Below are 20,030 nucleotides of genomic sequence, written 5' to 3'. Positions count from 1 at the left end.
GCCGTTATTATCCAGTATTTGAGAATGAGAACACTTAATGACTTACAACAAACTTCATACATAGTTTAAAAGCTTTACTAACCTTTTTCTTGTTGATTCTCACCACAAAACGATGAAAGGCAAAACATTTGTTGCTTAGATTTTCTCTGCTCACGCAGTGAAACTTCAATATCCGGCATGACGTTTTAATTTACATTTTCTTTACTGCTAACTTTATTCGCAAGATATTTTACAGACGATATCCTTATATACCACTGAATGTATCCACAAAATTAATCATTGTATGACACGTGGGTCATGAGATGCTACGTCATAAACATTTACGTGCGTGAAAAACTAGGTTTTGCTTAAAATGAAGCGCAAATTGCTGAGAAAGTCATTCGGCGTTTGCTAATGAGAACACTAGCTACTTCCAACAAATTTTAAGTATAATTACAAATCTTCTCTAAAGTTGTTCTAACTAGCATTCTCAATATCAAATATTTAACAGATTAACTCAATTGTAAAGCAATCAGACGTTTGAAGCTGTTTTACACACGGGATTTCGAACCTTTAATGAATCGGGTGTTTACTGGCTATTACTAAAAACTGAGGTATGCTAGTGAAGGATGATGGGTACTTTTTTGCCGATAACGTCTACAGTAGCTACACGATATGCGCTTGCGGCATAGAGGGAAGTTTGATTTTATCTTAGTCCACATCAAATACATCTAAAATATTTTCAGCCAAGTGAGTGAGGGTATAGTATTCCTAGAAGAGATTCGTTTTGGAAACAACGCATCATTGAATGATGATGATAAACCAAAGTGGTTTCATAGAACCTTCTTCTCATCTTTCCTTTCAGTGTGAACACATCACCTACAGAAAAACACGGCATGACAGCCAAATAAATTACAGAACATCCACCATGCTTGACGGGTGGAAGGAGACTGACTGTCGCACACTTCTACTCTTCTCCAAACATAAACACTTCTCTGGTAGTGAACGATATTAATTAGACTCGTCGGGCCATATCGCAGATACTTCACTGTCGGTAGTCCAAGTTACGTGCTTGCTGAAGTGTCTTCTTGACATTCTCGATGTTCACAGTGGTTTTGACGTTATTAACTCCATCATGACTATTTTGATTATGTATTTTCCTTCACAACGTTATTGTGGACTCGGTGTTTTCTATACAGGTATAAACTGCAGTTGTAATCTTTGTGGTTATTGAGAGGAACAGTCCTCGAAAAAAATTAAGTTATGTTACCACTTTTTGTCTGCTTGCCGATACAGGCCTGTAGTCGCAGTAAACGTTAAAATCTCCTAGGCACAGTATCGTAGCACGCCGCCAGAGATCCAGATCAAAATGACACGGTCCACAGACAAAGGGGAAACAGACTGCGCATTTCTAGAGGGTGTCCGGGAAGTGGGGACGAATATTAATGTGCTCTGGAACATACAAAATGTAATAAAAGTGTAATTTTTTTTACAAACACATTACGTAACTTCTTCCATTTATGTATGAAAACTTATATCCTCCATATGACCACTCAACGAGCAATGCGTTCATTGAAGTTCTCGATGACTCTTTCACAAACATTTGGTGAGATGCCGTTTACAACTCTTTTAATTTCATCCTTCAGTTGGTGGATTGTTTGTGGTTTGATTTCACAAATCCCCACATAAAAAGTCGCAAGGCGTAAGATCGCATGATCTGACAGGCCATTCCCGGTTGCCACGCAAAACTTTTTGGGGAAAGTTTTCATTCAGCACTGCAATCGTTTCAAGGGATGTATGACATGTCGCGTCGTCTTGTTAAACCTCGTCATTTTCATCAATAAGAAGAAAAACCAACCAGAAAGCATGTTACGGTAACCGTCGCCGTTCACAGTGACGGCAGCTTCCGTGCCAGTTCCAAAAAAGTACGGGCCGATCACTTCTTGTGCTCGCAAGCCACACCACACAGTCGTGCGTTGTGGATGCATCTCATCTTCCGCAGTCACTGCGGATTTTTTTTTCAACCCAAATTCTGCAGTTCTGCTTATTGACGTGCCCACTGCGGTTGAAGCGCGCCTCATCTGAGAAAATTATTCTTTTTGTGAAGTTCTCGTTCTCCGCTTGTCGAGCCAAGATCCATTGAGGAAATCGATGTCTCTTTCCATGATCTGTAGGCTTCAGCTCTTGTGTAAGTTCAATCTTGTACGCATGCTTTTTCAGGTCTTTTGAAAGGACTTGATGCACTGAACTTGGTGACCATTTCAATTGTTGAGCTCGTCGGCCATCCGATTTTCTAGGGCTTACGGTCACGTTGTCACGCACGAGAGCACTATTTTCTTGTGTTCGAATAGAACGCGGTCGTCCTGTTTTCTTAAAGTTTGAAATAGAACCCACTGTCTCAAACTTCCGGATCAACTTCCGAACTGATGATTCGGTTGGGACAGCATTACATCCGAGTATCGTGAACGGTTGCCGTAGGACTTTCACCTATTTTTAGTAATAACTTTTTATCACTTGGATACTTTGTTTAGTTGTCATTTGCTCCACGCAGAAAATAAATATCAAACAACAATGCTCACCACATAAAAGCTATGAAGAGGATCGCAGACAACGAACATGAAAAATCCACGGCTGCTAGCCGTCATGTGGCAAAATGGTGCAAAATCCAAATTCGTCCTTACTTCCCAGACACCTGGGGACACATCTAGCGGCGTACTACAGTACTGTGGCACGGAGAGTTCAGTGTTTACCGGAACTACAGGCACGTACTTGCAAACAAACAAGAAATTATTTACCTAACTTTTATTTTTTCGAGGCGTTCATTAAAACTTTATGACTATCCCTCTTAGCCCCCCCCCCCCCCCCCCCCCCACTTGTCTGTGAGAAAAATTTTCATTTTTGCAGTTTAGACACGAACTCTGTATGCAGTAATGACACAGGGAACAACAGCTCTCGTTGACTAAAGTACGTTTGTTACAATGTTCACAAATACACCAATAAAGCTTGAAAATGGTTCAAATGGCTCTGAGCACTACGGGACTTAACATATGAGGTCATCAGTTGCCTAGAACTGCTTAAACCTAACTAGCCTAAAGACACCACACACACCCATGTCAGGGACAGGATTCGAACCTGCGACCGTAGCTGTCGCGCAGTTCCGGACTGAAGCGCCTAGAACCGTTCGGCCACCTAAGGCCGGCGGACAGCGTTAGTTTTGCCTTGTTTCGAGTGCTTCTTATTGAAAAAATATTGCTTACCGTGCTAACAGTGTGAGCTTTGTGGAGTTTTAGCTTCAAGACTTTCGTGAGAATATGTAAATGAACTTTCAAGGTTACATGCAGCAGAAAGCATATGTTCTCGAGAGGCGAGATGCCGAACGAATTATCTGTCCGTAGCTGCCTCCATGGCTACATATATAAAGTCTGAGACAGTTAACACATTATACTTGTTTCACTTAGACAAGTATTGTTTGGTTATTGCTGTTTGTGACCAAGTCTCATCAAACTAGCTTGAAGAATGTGTCGTGTAAAATGCATTTCTTCAGTATCCTGACACTCAGCAAACCATTGCACTACGAATTCTTCCTTCTTTCATATCAAAACCGTTGCGAACTTCTGTAATTACCAGTCAGCAATAGCAACAGTAGGTATGGAACCGACATATATTTAGGAAATGAGGGTCACTGGGAAGGTAAAGAACGTTTGCAAATTGACCGTTGTGTAGTTGTTTCATGGTGTTCGGTCATATTTCTTTGTGACTATTAAAAAGTAGAGGCCTCTCAAGAAATAATCAATCTTAAACTTATCCTCATTGAAAGTATAATGACTAACGACAAAGGAGCGATTGCATATCCCATGGATTTTTAAGTACAAGACGTCTTTGATCCATGTGGCGTTCATCACCGACTTGATGCTGTCTATGGTTGAGATACTGTGGACACAGAGTAGTGCAGAAGCGATGTTTAAGTACTTAGAAAACATGTATAGACTGAAATTAGGGGATCCGTGTCGCTAAACAGAATCACCCCTTGACGATTAGTGAACGAAAGGAAAATGAAGGAAGCGAGGAATACTAGGGTTCAACCACTCGTCGCTTATGAGGACATAAGAGATAGAGAACTGGACAAAGGAAATTGTCAGGCATTTGCGGTTATGTGAATGAAGGAGATAATGGGAAATCTAAAAAAGGATGACCTGATGAGAATTTTAACCCTAATTTTCCCCCTCGCTCGGTAACTGGCGAAGAGATCAATTTGCATGTCACGAAAGGCTGTTTGTGAAAGAGTCTTGCAATGTCAGGACTGCATCAATATCTTTACACAATTGTCACAGCAAATGTTCGTTAAGAATCTGCAGAAATGGCAGCTACCTTGAAAGTTACGAACGTGAGTGCGACTTCTTAACTGCCAGTAGCTATAAGACGTGTATTTCACACTTCCTCATAAAGGAAATGGTAATCACTGGAGTGAAATGTTTCTTCGCCAGAAGAAAAGACCAAACAGTACAACTACAGCACCACAAATACTGATGATCTTATATTTCTGCAACCGTCATGCGATCCTAATTCATAACATCACGTGGCGCAAGTCAGTGCTAAGTGTCGCTGGCTATGACACTACTTGCCTATGCAATCCGTAACGTTGTTATGTTAGTTTACACTGACAAAAATTAAAAGTACTGCAGTATGAAGTATGAGTTCGAAATTTATCTTAGTTTGTGGAAATGTTCATAACAGGTATGGAGTGACTTAACTTCCATTCCAGTCGTAACAGATGTCTATGCCCATCGTCAGTATACGATGTCACTCCCACGGGCACGAATATTGCGTTCATTGTGCCATAGAAGATAACAGCCTCCGAATGTCATCTTCTTATGCCTGAAACACTTGTTGTGTCATTTCATGAGGATTCTTGCCTGAAGGCTAGTACGAATGTATCCGTCTTCCCATCGCAATCCAGACATGTTACTTCTACAATCTGCAGTCAATCCTCTTGCCCAAAACGTTGATTCCAGAAATTGGAGAAGTAGTGATTTCGAGAATCGCTGTTTCCTGGGATCCCTAATTAGCTCATCTACGGGCTCGACGTTGAGCTGATCGACATAAATAGAAAACCGTGCAAGCCTCTGTCACCTGTAGTGCGGTTAACGACTGAGAGAAACTCTACATCTCCAGTCGACTACCAACGATTCGTGGTGGCACTCTGCCTGGATTACCTATCAGGATTTCAACTGTTGTTATCCAATTACTCGTCAGAGCCAATCGAACAGTCCTACGACCTTCTCGTTTCGTAGTCCATATGGAAGGACCCGTGCTGCTCTTCTTCCCACACTTTTATCGTGAACCCATCTTGTCACCACAGTCATCGTGCGGTTATTGAGCTATAGCCAAGTGTCTCCTTCTTGCCAATTACTCTGCCTTTCTCAGTCCGATAGATCGCGTTAACTTGCAAGTGTACATCCCTTCGGCATACGTGCTCCGTTCTCCACCTGACCAGTTGGACCACTCCTGTGTTTCATAATATTTTGCTGCATTCTGCTCTGAGTAATTTCAGTTGCATGATGAATAATAATAATCACACTGTTGTCCGTCGTAGGCCTGTGCAAGTACTATTCTGGTACATGAAGCACGTCCTTTAAATTTAAAAATACCTACAATATCAATGGAGTCTCAATGAAGCCATGTTGCAAACCTCTCAGTTCACTGTCAGACTTTTTTTTTCTTAAAACGAACTGTATATGTCCGCTACCACCAGTCGCTGATTCCCAATAAGTAAAATGGATGTAGGAAAAGTATTAAGGAAAAAATGCTATATGGTGAATGAAGAAACTGTACTCAAAATACGTACCAAATTTCATCAGCAGCAAGCGTGCGTGCGAGATGTGCAGCTCCATTAACGTTAGACAAACCCAATAACCATCACGTACCGGGTGGTTACCATTGAAGTGCAGCTACTCACAGAGGTCCAGAGTGGGCTGAAATTATCCTATGGCAGCGAAACTTGGTAGATATTCTAATGCGAAACCATTTACGCTGGAAAACAAATTAGTTCCCATTGTTGCCACCAGATGGAAATCTGCTGCTGTGAATGGAAGAAATACGTATAGAAATGAAGTTAAAATCTTCTAGGTTATTAGGCCGCGTCATGTTTCTTCTAAAATATTCGACGTTTCGACCCCTCCACTTATAAAGTGGACGTGACACTCGTCTCTGACAATGTTCAAGCAGTAGTGGAAGATCCCAGCAGAGCGGTAGAAACGTCGAATATTTTAGAAGAAACATGACGCAGCCTAATAACCCAGAAGATTTTAACTTCAGTGACAATGGCCACGAAAGTCTGCAGACTTACATAAACCGTATAGAAATGTTTCCGTATGTAATGGATTAGTAGCGGGACATGGGCAGAAATGGTCAAACAACTGAAAAAGGCATAATGTTAATTTTATTACTAACCAGCGCTTACACATTTTGTTCAGTATGAGCACCGGAGACGTCGAACACATGTTGCATCCGTAAAACTACGTGATCTACAATTGGTTGCAGAAGTTCCGATGAAATATGAGCAGCCGGCCGTTGTGGCCGAGCGGTTCTAGGCGCTTCAGTCTGGAACCGCGTGACTGCTACGGTCGCAGGTTCGAATCCTGCCTCGGGCATTGATGTTTGTGGTGTCCTTAGGTTAGTTAGGTTTAAGTAGTTCTAAGTTCTAGGGGACTGATGACCGTAGATGTTAAGTCCCATAGTGCTCAGAGTCATTTGAACAATTTGAAATTTGAGCAACGTATTCCTGTACACTGGCCTCCAGATCAGGTAGAGACCGAACGAATCCATAGTAAACGCTTTCATCAGATCTCTCCAGAACCAAAAGTCATATGAAATCTCATCAGGTGATGAAGCAGGCCATGAACCTGGAAAACTTCAGGAGATAAACCGTTCATGGAAGATTGCAATAAGCAGATCTTTCACTGGGGAGCGACATGACTTGCCGCCCCCTCTTGCATAAAACAGTTGTGCTCTTCCAAAGCAGGAATCACGCACACTATAGAAGGAGGTCTTGACAACGTGCAGACATCACCGTACACCTCGCAAGACCTCTGTGTGTAATCTCTGCAAAGAAGAATGGACCGAGATTAAAGCAGCTTGTGAATCCAGACCACGCAGTCACATATGACGAGCACAAAATGCGGTTCAACAGTACCCCAAATTCGGCAGTTCTGTGTGTTCAGTACACCCGGTGGTGTAAAATGTGCCTCGTCGCTCCATAGAATACTACTCACCTACACGTTGGCAACTTCGATTCGTGCCAGAAACCTAAGAGCAAATTCAAAACCTTGCTGCTGATCGTCAAGTTTCAGTCGCTACACCTTCTAGAACGCGAACGAGTAGCAGTGTAATACAGACCGCAATACTATACGTACTGTTCACCATGGGATGCACAATTCTCGTGACGTTGCACGAGCTTTGGGACTTCACGGGGTACGTGCTGCATGGTCAGTTACAGCAACAGTACCTCGTATGGAGTAATGTTCTACAACATTTATTATATGTTGCACGAACTGGTTCGTATAACAATAAATACTGTAGAATACTACACCAGTGTTGTGTTTGTTTCATTCTTAATGTTTAAAATATTTTATTAAGAACCGACGCAACAGCCAATCAACGCAAGCAGCCTCGTCAATAACTTCCACAGGGATAGGACGCCTTTCTCTACCAGGTGCCACACCAAGATCACAGGTGTTTTCGAATTTCATTATCATCTTTTACGACATCGGGCCTCAACTCAAATTTTTCAGTCGGCGGTACTCTCTCAATGTAGCCCTGTAATTGCTACCGTTCCCATAGTTTCACTAACAGTGTAGTCTCTCTTCTTGATAGCCATACTGTTCAGTCACGTCGTGTGGATGTCACACCGTCATACAATCAGTTTACAGCGCCAGATTTGTATCTGGTAGCCACAAATGAAATTATTTTTTTTTCCAGGGTAAATCGGTTCTGCAATAAAGCAGTAGCATATCTACCAAGTTTCGCTGCCATACGATAATTACAACCCACACACGGCCTCTGTGAAAAGCTGAACTTTAATTATAACAATGAGGTACCATTCTTCATCTGCAATAATACCTTTTTTCTACAACGAAAATCAGTTCCCATAAGGATGAATTTTTAATCATCGTACCTCACGAGCATGGAAATACTGGAGCATCAGTTTGGTAGCGAGCGATCAAGTTGCTCATCGTGTAACAAGTTACATTTTCGGCAGAGTAAATGACAATACAGCCTCTGATTCTATCAGGCAAAATAAAGATTTCGTTGCTTGCAGTTAATTTGCTTATTCTCCGATCAACGTGCGTGCGTCATGTGATGGCCCATTAACATGCTGCCAGAGATTTGTCTTGCAGATCCATGGAATGTATAATGACAACTAGAAATGAGGAGGTGAAAAGCAAAGACGAACATGTCCACTAAATGCAGTTTTCACAATCAACATAAAACCTACTTCAGGCATACATGTGAATGAAAATAAAGTATTGGAGTGAAAACGCCTTTACGGTTGTGGAAGACATGCGGTTCATGTCTTTAAATGAAATCTACAACGAAAATCTTCCTTTAAAAAGTCTATTTAAATGTGGACGCGTTCTCAGTTGCATGAACCACTTGGACACGTTCACCTTTGAATAATTTTCAAAGCAGTTTGTTTTTCAAACTAACTTCCATCTTATTGTATAGTTATTGCTAGTCTGTGTCATATTTGTAGCAATTTTGCGCAGTCCAAAAGCATCGACTCCACGCCTACCAGCATAGCGCAGCGGAACGGCATTTAGAAGGCGCTGACCCGCGCGAAAATGCAAAGAGCGGGCAGTGCGACACCTCCAGGAAGACAGACCTGGGGCCGCCTGTCAACGCTGACTTAACAAGCCGCTTATTGTCGGTGGGGCCCAGTTCGATCGCAGACTTCGACAGCATCAGTACTGAGTAATACGAAGATGATACTTAGCCAGCGTTCTGCAAGTCGCAATAGTGTATGTAAGTAGTTGAATGTAGGAGGCACATGACGTCACTTCATAATGTGAAGTTACGTCTCTTCCCTTAATAGAAATAAACTGTTCTATTAATCTATACTCTGTACAGATCATTTTGGTTTGCTACGACCAGCCATCGTAACTTCTCTCCTTCCTCGTTTGTGGCGGTGCTGATGCCCACTAACTGACACAACAAATCTAGTATGTGCTGTCATGGAAAAAACGTATGTTGACAACTATAACGTTCATATTCCTTTTCAGTATTTTACCAAAGGTTCTGATTTTACTGTTGCTTCACAATTATTTAAATTTTCCGAATCGTCATGACAGCATTCTGTGATGTACAATGGTGTTACCAATTGTTGAGGTTCTTTGAGGTTCCTGTTCGACTTCAACATAAACAATCACAAGCAATTTACTCTGTCTCTGTGTTGAACATTATAGATGTAACGTCAAAGATGGATTTATAACAGCTTAAGTCCTCTTGATTTCGCCAGTCTCCTCCGAAAATAATTTTGAGCAAACAGTCAACATCCTTCTTCTTATTACCTGACGCTACATGGTTGAGAAGTACTTTAGTTCGCGACTGAGAGAAGAGCTTCGTAATTGACCATCCGTGTTTCAGGAGAGACTTCCGCTCCTGTATATCAGTCTGGGACTATAGAATGCAATTGTCCCCACGTTAATATGAGCGTTTTACTTTAAATGAAAATTCGTTTCATTTCACCTACGTACTCTCCAATATTCACCAAGGTTCCTTACATCACCCACTGACTGTTAGAAGTCATTACATTACTCTTTTGTTGCACTTGTTGTCCTCTTGTATAGAAGTTTCTCTACTCTGCCGAAAACACGATCAGCAAGTAAGGGTAATCATATATTCCAAGAAAATACATGGGAGCAGGAAGCACGATATTATTCTTGATAGTGCCCCAAAATCATAACAGACACGTTTTACCAGAGGCTTACCGTTAAAACCAACAGATATTAAAAAATGCAATAAGGCTAAAGCCATTTGTGATCAGCACTGGAGCCCAAACTGATGCCAGCAGCTGTCCGTGGCTGGAATGGAAATCACGTGACTTTAATCAGTGCCTATTGGTCGTAACGGACTAGCTCTTCTTTACAAGAAATGTATATCTTAACAGGTTCGTGTTTGCTCTCAACCATGTATTCTCACAGCTTTTTATTATAAGGTATGTACGAATTCGTTAAAATTGCGTCATGTGTTTAGATTCTGCTTAACCCACATGTACCGTTCCGTTTCGTATTTCATTAGATTTACAATGGAGTCATATTCAACTTTGCTTGTCACCCCTCAAATAGTGTCGAAGTACAAAAATACTTCGTTGTCGTGGCAGGGTGAGAAAGTTGAAAATGTGTGGCAAATCGTTTGTATTCTCTTCTGTAATATCGATGATGTATATTTTAAGAGACGAAACATTCTGTACTTGCCGCATGATAGACGTTAAGTTGAGGGAGAGTGGGTAACACACCGAAAGACATTGAAATAGCTACGCTTTCCAAAAGCGCTCTCCCGTCACATTTGTTACCATAAAGCACGTCCCCTGAGCGGTGGCTACGCCAATTGCCTGCCTTATCCTTTCTTCCAGCGGTGCTTGTTCCACAAGGTGTGTACGAGAACTTCTGTGACGTTTGCGAGCTAAGAAAGAGCTAAGGTGGAAGTGCTGAGGGTGGGTCGTGAGCTCACTGGGTAAAGGTTTGTCAGCGGATGGTAATGGTGCAAGGTTCGAGTCGCAGTGCGGCACACAGTTTTGATCTGTAAGGAAGTTTCAGATCAGCAGAGTGAAAATATCTGGAAATGATGCCATTTACTGACTACACTTACCTTTCTGGCGATAGAGCTGAGACGGCCGCTGCTCTGTCATAATCCGCCATCGTCTGCTTCGTTAAAGTTCCGTGGACGACCTCGTTGGCGATGGTGATGTCGAACTATTCAATTTCACGATACTGGCTGTCTGATTTGACCCATGACGACATGCAAATGGCGGAGGAGCACCATTCATTGAAATTCAATATGTATTACATATTCACCGTAGCAAGATTTATAGACATTCCGAAGACATCACATTCGTTGGCTTCGTCACCTCACAACCATATTATTAGTTTTCATCCTATGTTTATAGACGTCCGTCCACGCAACAGGTAAGTCCGTCCCAACAACCTACATTTCGAAAAATAATATTTGCATATAAAAGGAAAATGTCCTAACTGATAGACTCATCATCGGCCAGACCAAATTGCGAAGGATAGAAACTTGAAATTTGGAGACTACGTTGATCTTACATTCTAGGCATCATTAAGAAGGAATTTTTTCGAAATTAAACCCCTAAGGGGGTGAAATAGGGTCTGAATGGTCCACTGACTCGTCATCGCCCAGTGCAAACCACTAAGGATAAATGGTAAATTCGGAGAGGTGTTGCTCTTATTCTGTAGGCATCGTATAATGAGGGATTATTCGAAATTTCACACCCAAGGGGTTGAAACAGGGGAGAAAATGTCCTTTTAGCATGTGTCACTATTAAGGCAATTTCGTAGCAACAGCTACAAAATCGGTGTTTGGTTTCTCGTCCAGAAATAAAAAAAATTACTACGTTCCGCATTTTTGGATAATAATAATAATAATAATAATGGGGTGTGACGAGGGCCTCCCGTCGGGTAGACCGCCCTCCTGTTGCAAGTCTTTCGATTTGACGCCACTTCAGCGACTTGCGCGTCGATGGGGATGAAATGATCGGCATTTTTGGAAACTGAACCATTAAGGGGTTAAACAGTGGGTGAAAGGTTTTTTAAACAACCCATAATTAGAATACTACTAAAGCATTTTTAAAACCACGTCTACGAAAATTGGTATTTGAATTCTCGGTTACAAAATAAGAAAAGTAAGTGTCTCAGTGTTTTTGTCAGTTCATCCCCTAAGGAGGTGCAATAAGGGCTGAAAATTTTTTATGAAAATACTTCATTATGAAAGCATTTTAAAGCTAAGTTTACGAAAATGTATGTTTTTTTCTCTGTTAGAAATGAAAAGTACGGGTTTCAGTGTTTTTGGAAATTCAGTCCATAAGGGGCTAAAATAGAGAATGAAGTTGTGTGCAAATATTTCATTAAGATAGCGTTTTTTATATTAAATCTCTGAAAATTTGTATTTGACTTCTCGGTTAGAAATTAAAAAATATATATTTCAGTGTTTTTTGGGAATTCAACCTCTAAGAGGGTGAAATTTGGGAGAACATTTTCATGAAAATGTTTCATTTCATTCAAACATTTTTAAAGCTAAATCTTTGAAAACTGGTAGGTCACGTCTGAAGAAATACGTATATGTTAAGGGATGAAAGATCCTATGGAATTATCACCACTAGAACTGAAAAGGATGGATTAACAAAGACCTCCCACTGTAGCTACCTGAATCGATTTTCGGTCAGAAGTACATGATTCTACACAGAACAAAAAAAGTTTTGCAACACCCCGGTTCCCAGAACTCCTGAAGAGAGACTTTGAATGTGAATACTGTATCACAGACACAGTCCCTTTGACTGTTCAGAAATGCCACTGAATACGCCAAAAGGACATGCATGAGCCTATTAGACGGAGGGGTTCCGTCAGCCGATCAGTTCCAGTCATTTCGCCGGAAACGAAGTGTTGTTCGTAGTTCAGCCATGCCTAGACGGTCAGTACCGTGGTTAGATCTCGTCCTCATTGATACTTTGTGCCAGGAAGGGCTCTCAACAAGGGAAGTGTCCTGGTGTCTCGGAGTGAACCAAAGCGATGTTGTTCGGACATGGAGGAGATACAGAGAGACAGGAACTGTCGAAGACAAGCCTCACTCAGGCCGCCCAAGGGCTACTACTGCAGTGGATGACCGCTACCTACGGATTATGGCTCGGAGGAACCCTGCCAGCAGCGCCACCATGTTGAATAATGCTTTTCGTGCAGCCACAGGACGTCGTGTTACGAGTCAAACAGTGAGCAATAGGCTGCATGATTCGCACCTTCACTCCCGACGTCCATAGCGAGGTCCATCTTTGCAACCAAGACACCATGCAGTGCGGTACAGATAGGCCCAACAACATGCCGAGTGGACCACTCAGGATTGACATCACATGCTCTTCACCGATGAGTATCGCACATGCCTTCAACCAGACAATCGTCGGAAACGTGTTTGGAGGCAACCCGGTCAGGCTAGAAACCCTTAGACACACTGTCCAGCGAGTGCAGCAAGGTGGAGTTTCCCTGCTGTTTTGGGGTGGCATTATGTGGGGCCGACGTACGCCGCTGGTGGTTATGGAAGGCGCCGTAACGGCTGTACGGTACGTGAATGATATCCTCCGACCAAGAGCGCAACCATATCGGCAGCATATTGGCGAGTCATTCGTCTTCGTGGACAACTATCGCGCCCACATAGTGTGAATGACTTCCTTCAGGATAACGACATCGCTTGCGTTAGATTGAAACGGGCTGTTAATGGACGAGGTGACCCACCAACTACTCTGAAGGATCTACGCCGCATCGCTGTTGAGGAGTAGGACGACACTACCTTGATGGACTTGTGGATAGTATGCTACGACGAATACAGCAATCCATCAATGCAAGAGGACGTGCTACTGGTTATTAGAGGTACCGGTGTGTACAGCAATCTGGGCCACCACCTATGAAGGTCTCACTGTATGATGGTAAAACATGCAATGTGTGGTTTTCATGAGCAATAAAAAAAAAGCGGAAATGATGTTTGATTTTATCTCTATTCGGCCGGCCGGAGCGACCGAGCGGTTCTTGGCGCTTCAGTCTGGAACCGCGCGACCGCTACGGTCGCAGATTCGAATCCTGCCTCGGGCATGGATGTGTCTGAGGTCCTTACGTTAGTTAGGTTTAAGTAGATCTAAGTTCTAGGGACTGATGACCTAAGATATTAAGTCCCATAGTGCTCAGAGCCATTTGAATCATTTGTACAGGTTCCGGAACTAGCGGAACCGAGGAGATGCAAAAAAATTTTTTTATGTGTGTATAACCTTAACTAGTGTGAAAGATTTAGAAGATGTTGCAATTTATGAACAACATGAAAATGCGATTAAAGAAAAAAAATCTGTGCAGACCATACAGTAGACACGAGCGGTGGAGCGGACGCCAATCTAGTAAACAAGTAAAACAAATATGGTTAGTGTTCTGTCCTATTTCTGTTTGTGATTGTACGACGTCACATGCCAAAGTCGACGCACTCTACTAGCAGTTTCAACCCGACCGGTCATGCATTACAGTGAGAGATATGTCGGATATGAAGTGCAGGAACACTGGCTACAAATACCAAGATAAGATCAGGAACATTGCAGTTGTTACTGCTTTATTAGCAACATTTTCCTCCGGTTACTCCAAGTAGCCACAGCATGTGCATCTAATTAGCTACGTGCGTAATAAATCATGGTAGTAATGACAATGCTGCAGTCGGCGTCTCCTCATACAGTCGGTATGCAAATCCCTCGTAAGATAAGGCGAGTTAAAACTTTTCCTTTTGTCTGTCTCATGCCCCTGTGACTGTATAGTCTCGATGGGCAGACAGAAATACTCGCAACCCGTTGTACAGTAAATGACTACCTCCGTAGCTATATATTTTTCGATTCTGTAACTCAGATCCAGTGGTCTAGTAGAAGCGTATTTGACTAGTGATCAAAACGTCCCGTGTCCCACACGTGGTATCAGCCACTGATTATTTTTAAATAAAAATCGTCGGCAACTGTAGCCAAAAACTTCCGGTATAAAGAGTTGCTCTCATTCAGGCAACTATCCTATCAAAGAGAGTGACGGGAGAACAGAATTTCAGGGCAACATCATACCCATAATGAGTGGGAAACTGCACTGATAAGATGGAAGTATCAGCAATGATCAACGGCATGAGGACGCAGACGGCAGTGGAAACTACTGCATGAAAGCAACATAATGTACACCCACGGGAAAATGTGTCACGATAATCTCACCACTCCGGTCTCCTAGAGGGACCGCGAAGGATGATTTGACTATGGGAAAAAGATGGAATCCCCAACGAACGGGTTACGTTCTACGAATTAGAGAGTGTAATGTCAGAAGTTTGAACGTGATAGATAATTCATGACGTTTGAGCATGTATATGTTCAAAAATCCTGCTGCAAATAGACGTCAGTGATATGGGTCTCTTATTCAGCGGATTACTCCTATTTCCTTTCTTGAGTATTGATGTGATGTGTGCAACTTACCAATCTTTAGGGACGGATCTTTCTTCGAGGGAACGATTGTGTATTATTCTAAGCATAGAGCTATTGTATCAGCATACTCTGGAAGGAACCTAACCGGTATGTTGTTGTTGCGGTTTTCAGTCCAAAGGTACACTACTCTATGCTGTGCAAGCCTATTCATCTCTGAGTAACTACTGCACGTACACACTTTCGAATCTGCTTACTGTATTCTTCTCTCGTTTCTTCCCATCTCTTGATGCCTCAGAATGTGTCCTATCAAACGATCCCTTCTTCTAGTCAGGTTGTACCACGAAGTTCTCTCTAACACTATTCAATACCTCTTCATTAGGTACGTGATCCACCTATCTAATATTCAGCATTCATCTTTAGCACCACATTTCAGAAGCTTCTATTCTCTTCTTGCCCAAACTGTTTATCGTCCATGTTTCACTTCCATATGTGGCTACACTCCACACAAAAACTTTCAGAAAGGACTTCCCGACACTTAAAGCTACACTCAATGTTAGCAAATTTCTCTTCTTCAGGAACGCTTTTTTTTGCCATTGCCAGTCTACATTTTATATCCTCCGTACTTCGATCATCATATTTTCCTTACCAAATAGCAAAACTCATCTACTACTTTAAGTGTCTCATTTCCTAATCTAATTTCCTCATCATAACCTGATTTAATTCGACCATATGCCATTAACCTCGTATTGCTTTTGTTGATGTTCATCTTGTATTCTTCTTTCAAGACACTCTCCATTCCGTTCAACTGCTGTTTCAAGCCCGCATCTCGTGGTCGTGCGGTATCGTTCTCGCTTCCCACGCCCGGGTTCTCGGGTTCGATTCCCGGCGGGGTAGGGGATTTTCTTTGCCTCGTGATGGCTGGGTGTTGTGTGATGTCCTCAGGTTAGTTAGGTTTAAGTAGTTCTAAGTTCTAGGGGACTGATGACCATAGATGTTAAGTCCCATAGTGCTCAGAGCCATTTGAACCTTTTCTTTTTTTTTTTTTTTCTATTCCAAGTCCTTTGCTGTCTCTGACAGAATTACAATGTCATAGGCAATCCTCAAAGTTTTTATTTCTTCTCCCTGGACTTTAACTCCTACTATAGATTTTTCTTTTGTTTCCTTTCCTGCTTACTCAATATACAGACTGAATAACATCGGGTATAGGTTACAACCGTAGCTCCCTCTCTTTTCAACCACTGCCTCTCTTTCGTGCGTCTCGACTCTTATAACTGCCACCTGGTTTCTGTACAAAATGTAAATAGCCTTTGGCCCTGTATTTTACCCCTGCCACCATTAGAATTTGAAAGAGATTATTTCACTCAAAAGCTTTCTCCAAGTCTACAAATGCTATAAACATAAGTTTGACTTTCCTTAACGTATCTTCTACGAGACGTCGTAGGCCCAATATTGCCTAGCGCGTTCCTACATTTCTCCGAAGTCCAATCTAGGCAGCAACTATCTTACCCCTACTGATATATGCTTCTACACATTTGCGTTTGTCCTCTAGCTATTCCTGCTTAGCCATTTTGCACCTACTGTCGATATGATCTTTTAGACTTTTGTATTCCCTTTCCCCTGCTTTATTTAATACCTTTTTATATTTTCTCCTTTCATCGATTAAATTCAATACTTATGCTGTTACACAAGGATTTCTACTAGCCCTCGTCTTTTTACCTACTTGATCCATTCCTGCCTTTATACACTCCCGGAAATTGAAATAAGAACACCGTGAATTCATTGTCCCAGGAAGGGGAAACTTTATTCACACATTCCTGGGGTCAGATACATCACATGATCACACTGACAGAACCACAGGCACGTAGACACAGGCAACAGAGCATGCACAATGTCGGCACTAGTACACTGTATATCCACCTTTCGCAGCAATGCAGGCTGATATTCTCCCATGGAGACGATCGTAGAGATGCTGGATGTAGTCCTGTGGAACGGCTTGCCATGCCATTTCCACCTGGCGCCTCAGTTGGACCAGCGTTCGTCCTGGACGTGCAGACCGCGTCAGACGACGCTTCATCCAGTCCCAAACATGCCCAATGGGGGACAGATCCGGAGATCTTGCTGGCCAGGGTAGTTGACTTACACCTTCTAGAGCACGTTGGGTGGCACGGGATACATGCGGACGTGCATTGTCCTGTTGGAACAGCAAGTTCCCTTGCCGGTCTAGGAATGGTAGAACGATGGGTTCGATGACGGTTTGGATGTACCGTGCACTATTCAGTGTCCCCTCGACGATCACCAGAGGTGTACGGCCAGTGTAGGAGATCGCTCCCCACACCATGATGCCGGGTGCTGGCCCTGTGTGCCTCGGTGGTATGCAGTCCTGAATGTGGCGCTCACCTGCACGGCGCCAAACACGCATACGACCATCATTGGCACCAAGGCAGAAGGGACTCTCATCGCTGAAGACGACACGTCTCCATTCGTCCCTCCATTCACGCCTGTCGCGATACCACTGGAGGCGGGCTGCACGATGTTGGGGCGTGAGCGGAAGACGGCCTAACGGTGTGCGGGACCGTAGCCCAGCTTCATGGAGACGGTTGCGAATGGTCTTCGCCGATACCCCAGGAGCAACAGTGTCCCTAATTTGCTGGGAAGTGGCGGTGCGATCCCCTACGGCACTGCGTAGGATCCTACGGTCTTGGCGTGCATCCGTGCGTCGCTGCGGTCCGGTCCCAGGTCGACGGGCACGTGCACCTTCCGCCGACCACTGGCGACAACATCGATGTACTGTGGAGACCTCACGCCCCACGTGTTGAGCAATTCGGCGGTACGTCCACCCGGCCTCCCGCATGCCCACTATACGCCCTCGCTCAAAGTCCGTCAACTGCACATACGGTTCACGTCCACGCTGTCGCGGCATGCTACCAGTGTTAAAGACTGCGATGGAGCTCCGTATGCCACGGCAAACTGGCTGACACTGACGGCGGCGGTGCACAAATGCTGCGCAGGTAGCGCCATTCGACGGCCAACACCGCGGTTCCTGGTGTGTCCGCTGTGCCGTGCGTGTGATCATTGCTTGTACAGCCCTCCCGCAGTGTCCGGAGGAAGTATTGTGGGTCTGACACACCGGTGTCAATGTGTTCTTTTTTCCATTTCCAGGAGTGTAATTTCAACTTTCAAAGCTACCCACTCTTCTTCTACAGTATTCCTTTCTCTTGTTCTTGTCAATCGTTCCCTAACGCTACCTCTGAAGCTCTCTGCAACCTCTGTTTCTTTCAGTTTATCCAGATCCCATCTCCTTAAATTCCTGCCTTTTTGCAGTTTCTTCAATTTTAATCTGCAGTTCATAACCAATTAATTGTGATCTGAGTCTACATCTGCCCCTGGAAATGTTCTACGATCTAAAACCTGGTTCTCAATCTCTGTCTTACCATTATACAATCAATCTGAAACCTTCCGGTTTCCCCAGGTCTCTTTCACGTCCACAGCCTTCTTTCATGATTCTTAAACCAAGTGTTAGCGATTATTAAATTATTCTCTGTGCAAAATTCTACCTGGCGGCTTCTTCTGTCATTCCTTTCCTCCAGTCCATATTCACCTACTATTTTTCATTCTCTCCCTTTTCCTACTATCGAATTCCATTACCCCATGACTATTAAATTTTCGTCTCCCTTAAGTATCGGAATAATTTCTTTTATCTCATTATAAATTTCCTCAATCTCCTCCTCATCTGCAGAGCTAGTTGGCATATAAACTTGTACTACTGTGGTGGGTTTGGGCTTCGTGTCTATCTTGGCTACAATAATGCGTTCACTATGCTGTTCATAGTAGCTTATCCACGTTCCTATTTTTTTATTCGTTATTAAACCTACTCCTCATTATCCCTACTTGATTTTGTATTTATAACCTTATATTCACCTGACCATAAGTCCTGTTCCTCCTGCCACCGAACTTAACTAATTCACACTATATTTAGCTTTAACCTATCCAGTCCCCTTTTTAAATTTTCTGACCTAATGTTTACCTAGGTTTCGGCGTAGATAACTACACCTTCTTCAGCACAATAAAACCCACAAGTGCCTAAAAAGACCTTTGTCAATTATTAAAAGTACACCATGACTATACATTTATAATCGAAAAAAGGGAAACACAAACAGTACATATCTACAAAGTCTAAACCATTACTTAACTTTATGGTGTAACCTCCACCTCACACCGGCTTGTGTTCGATGGGCCACGACCCGCCATACACTGCAACTACAAATGGTCTCTCACTTAAGACGCTCGACCCGCTACCTACGCACATGCGCAAGACAAGGGAAGTTACTTGAATGAGCATGCGCATACTAGAACGTGAAAGTTTATACTTGGATCGTGGCTAAATAGCCCTTACATTCCCAACCATGGATCAACGTATTTCAAAAATAGAATGGATACAATGAGTGATTAGCTACATAGGAGATGAAGCTTAAAAATAACCGCACACGGTTACTTATGCTAGGAAAGAAAAATATATGAAGCTATCTGTGAGAACAGCCAAAGATATTGGGATAAAACGTGAGGTGTTCAAGGGGCTAAAATCACCTTCATCGTATAGGAAATGACGAAAAAAGAAAAGATGAACAGCTTCACCAACCACGCTCGCCAATCAGCACACGCATGTGAAAATCCCCAGATCATCAGATTTACAAGTAGGAAGAACAAATTAAACGTGCGAAACCTTCAAAAAGTATTCTGTTTCTTAGTAGGAGTTGGTCATTGAGGATATTGTCTTTATCATGTTGCAGATGCTTAATGATCTGCATTTCTTCCAAAACATCCAGTTTTAAGCCCTTAACCTCGG

The sequence above is a fragment of the Schistocerca gregaria genome, chromosome 2 (assembly GCF_023897955.1).
Source record: "Schistocerca gregaria isolate iqSchGreg1 chromosome 2, iqSchGreg1.2, whole genome shotgun sequence".
Classification (NCBI taxonomy): domain Eukaryota; kingdom Metazoa; phylum Arthropoda; class Insecta; order Orthoptera; family Acrididae; genus Schistocerca; species Schistocerca gregaria.
Note: the sequence above shows the minus strand (reverse complement) of the source record.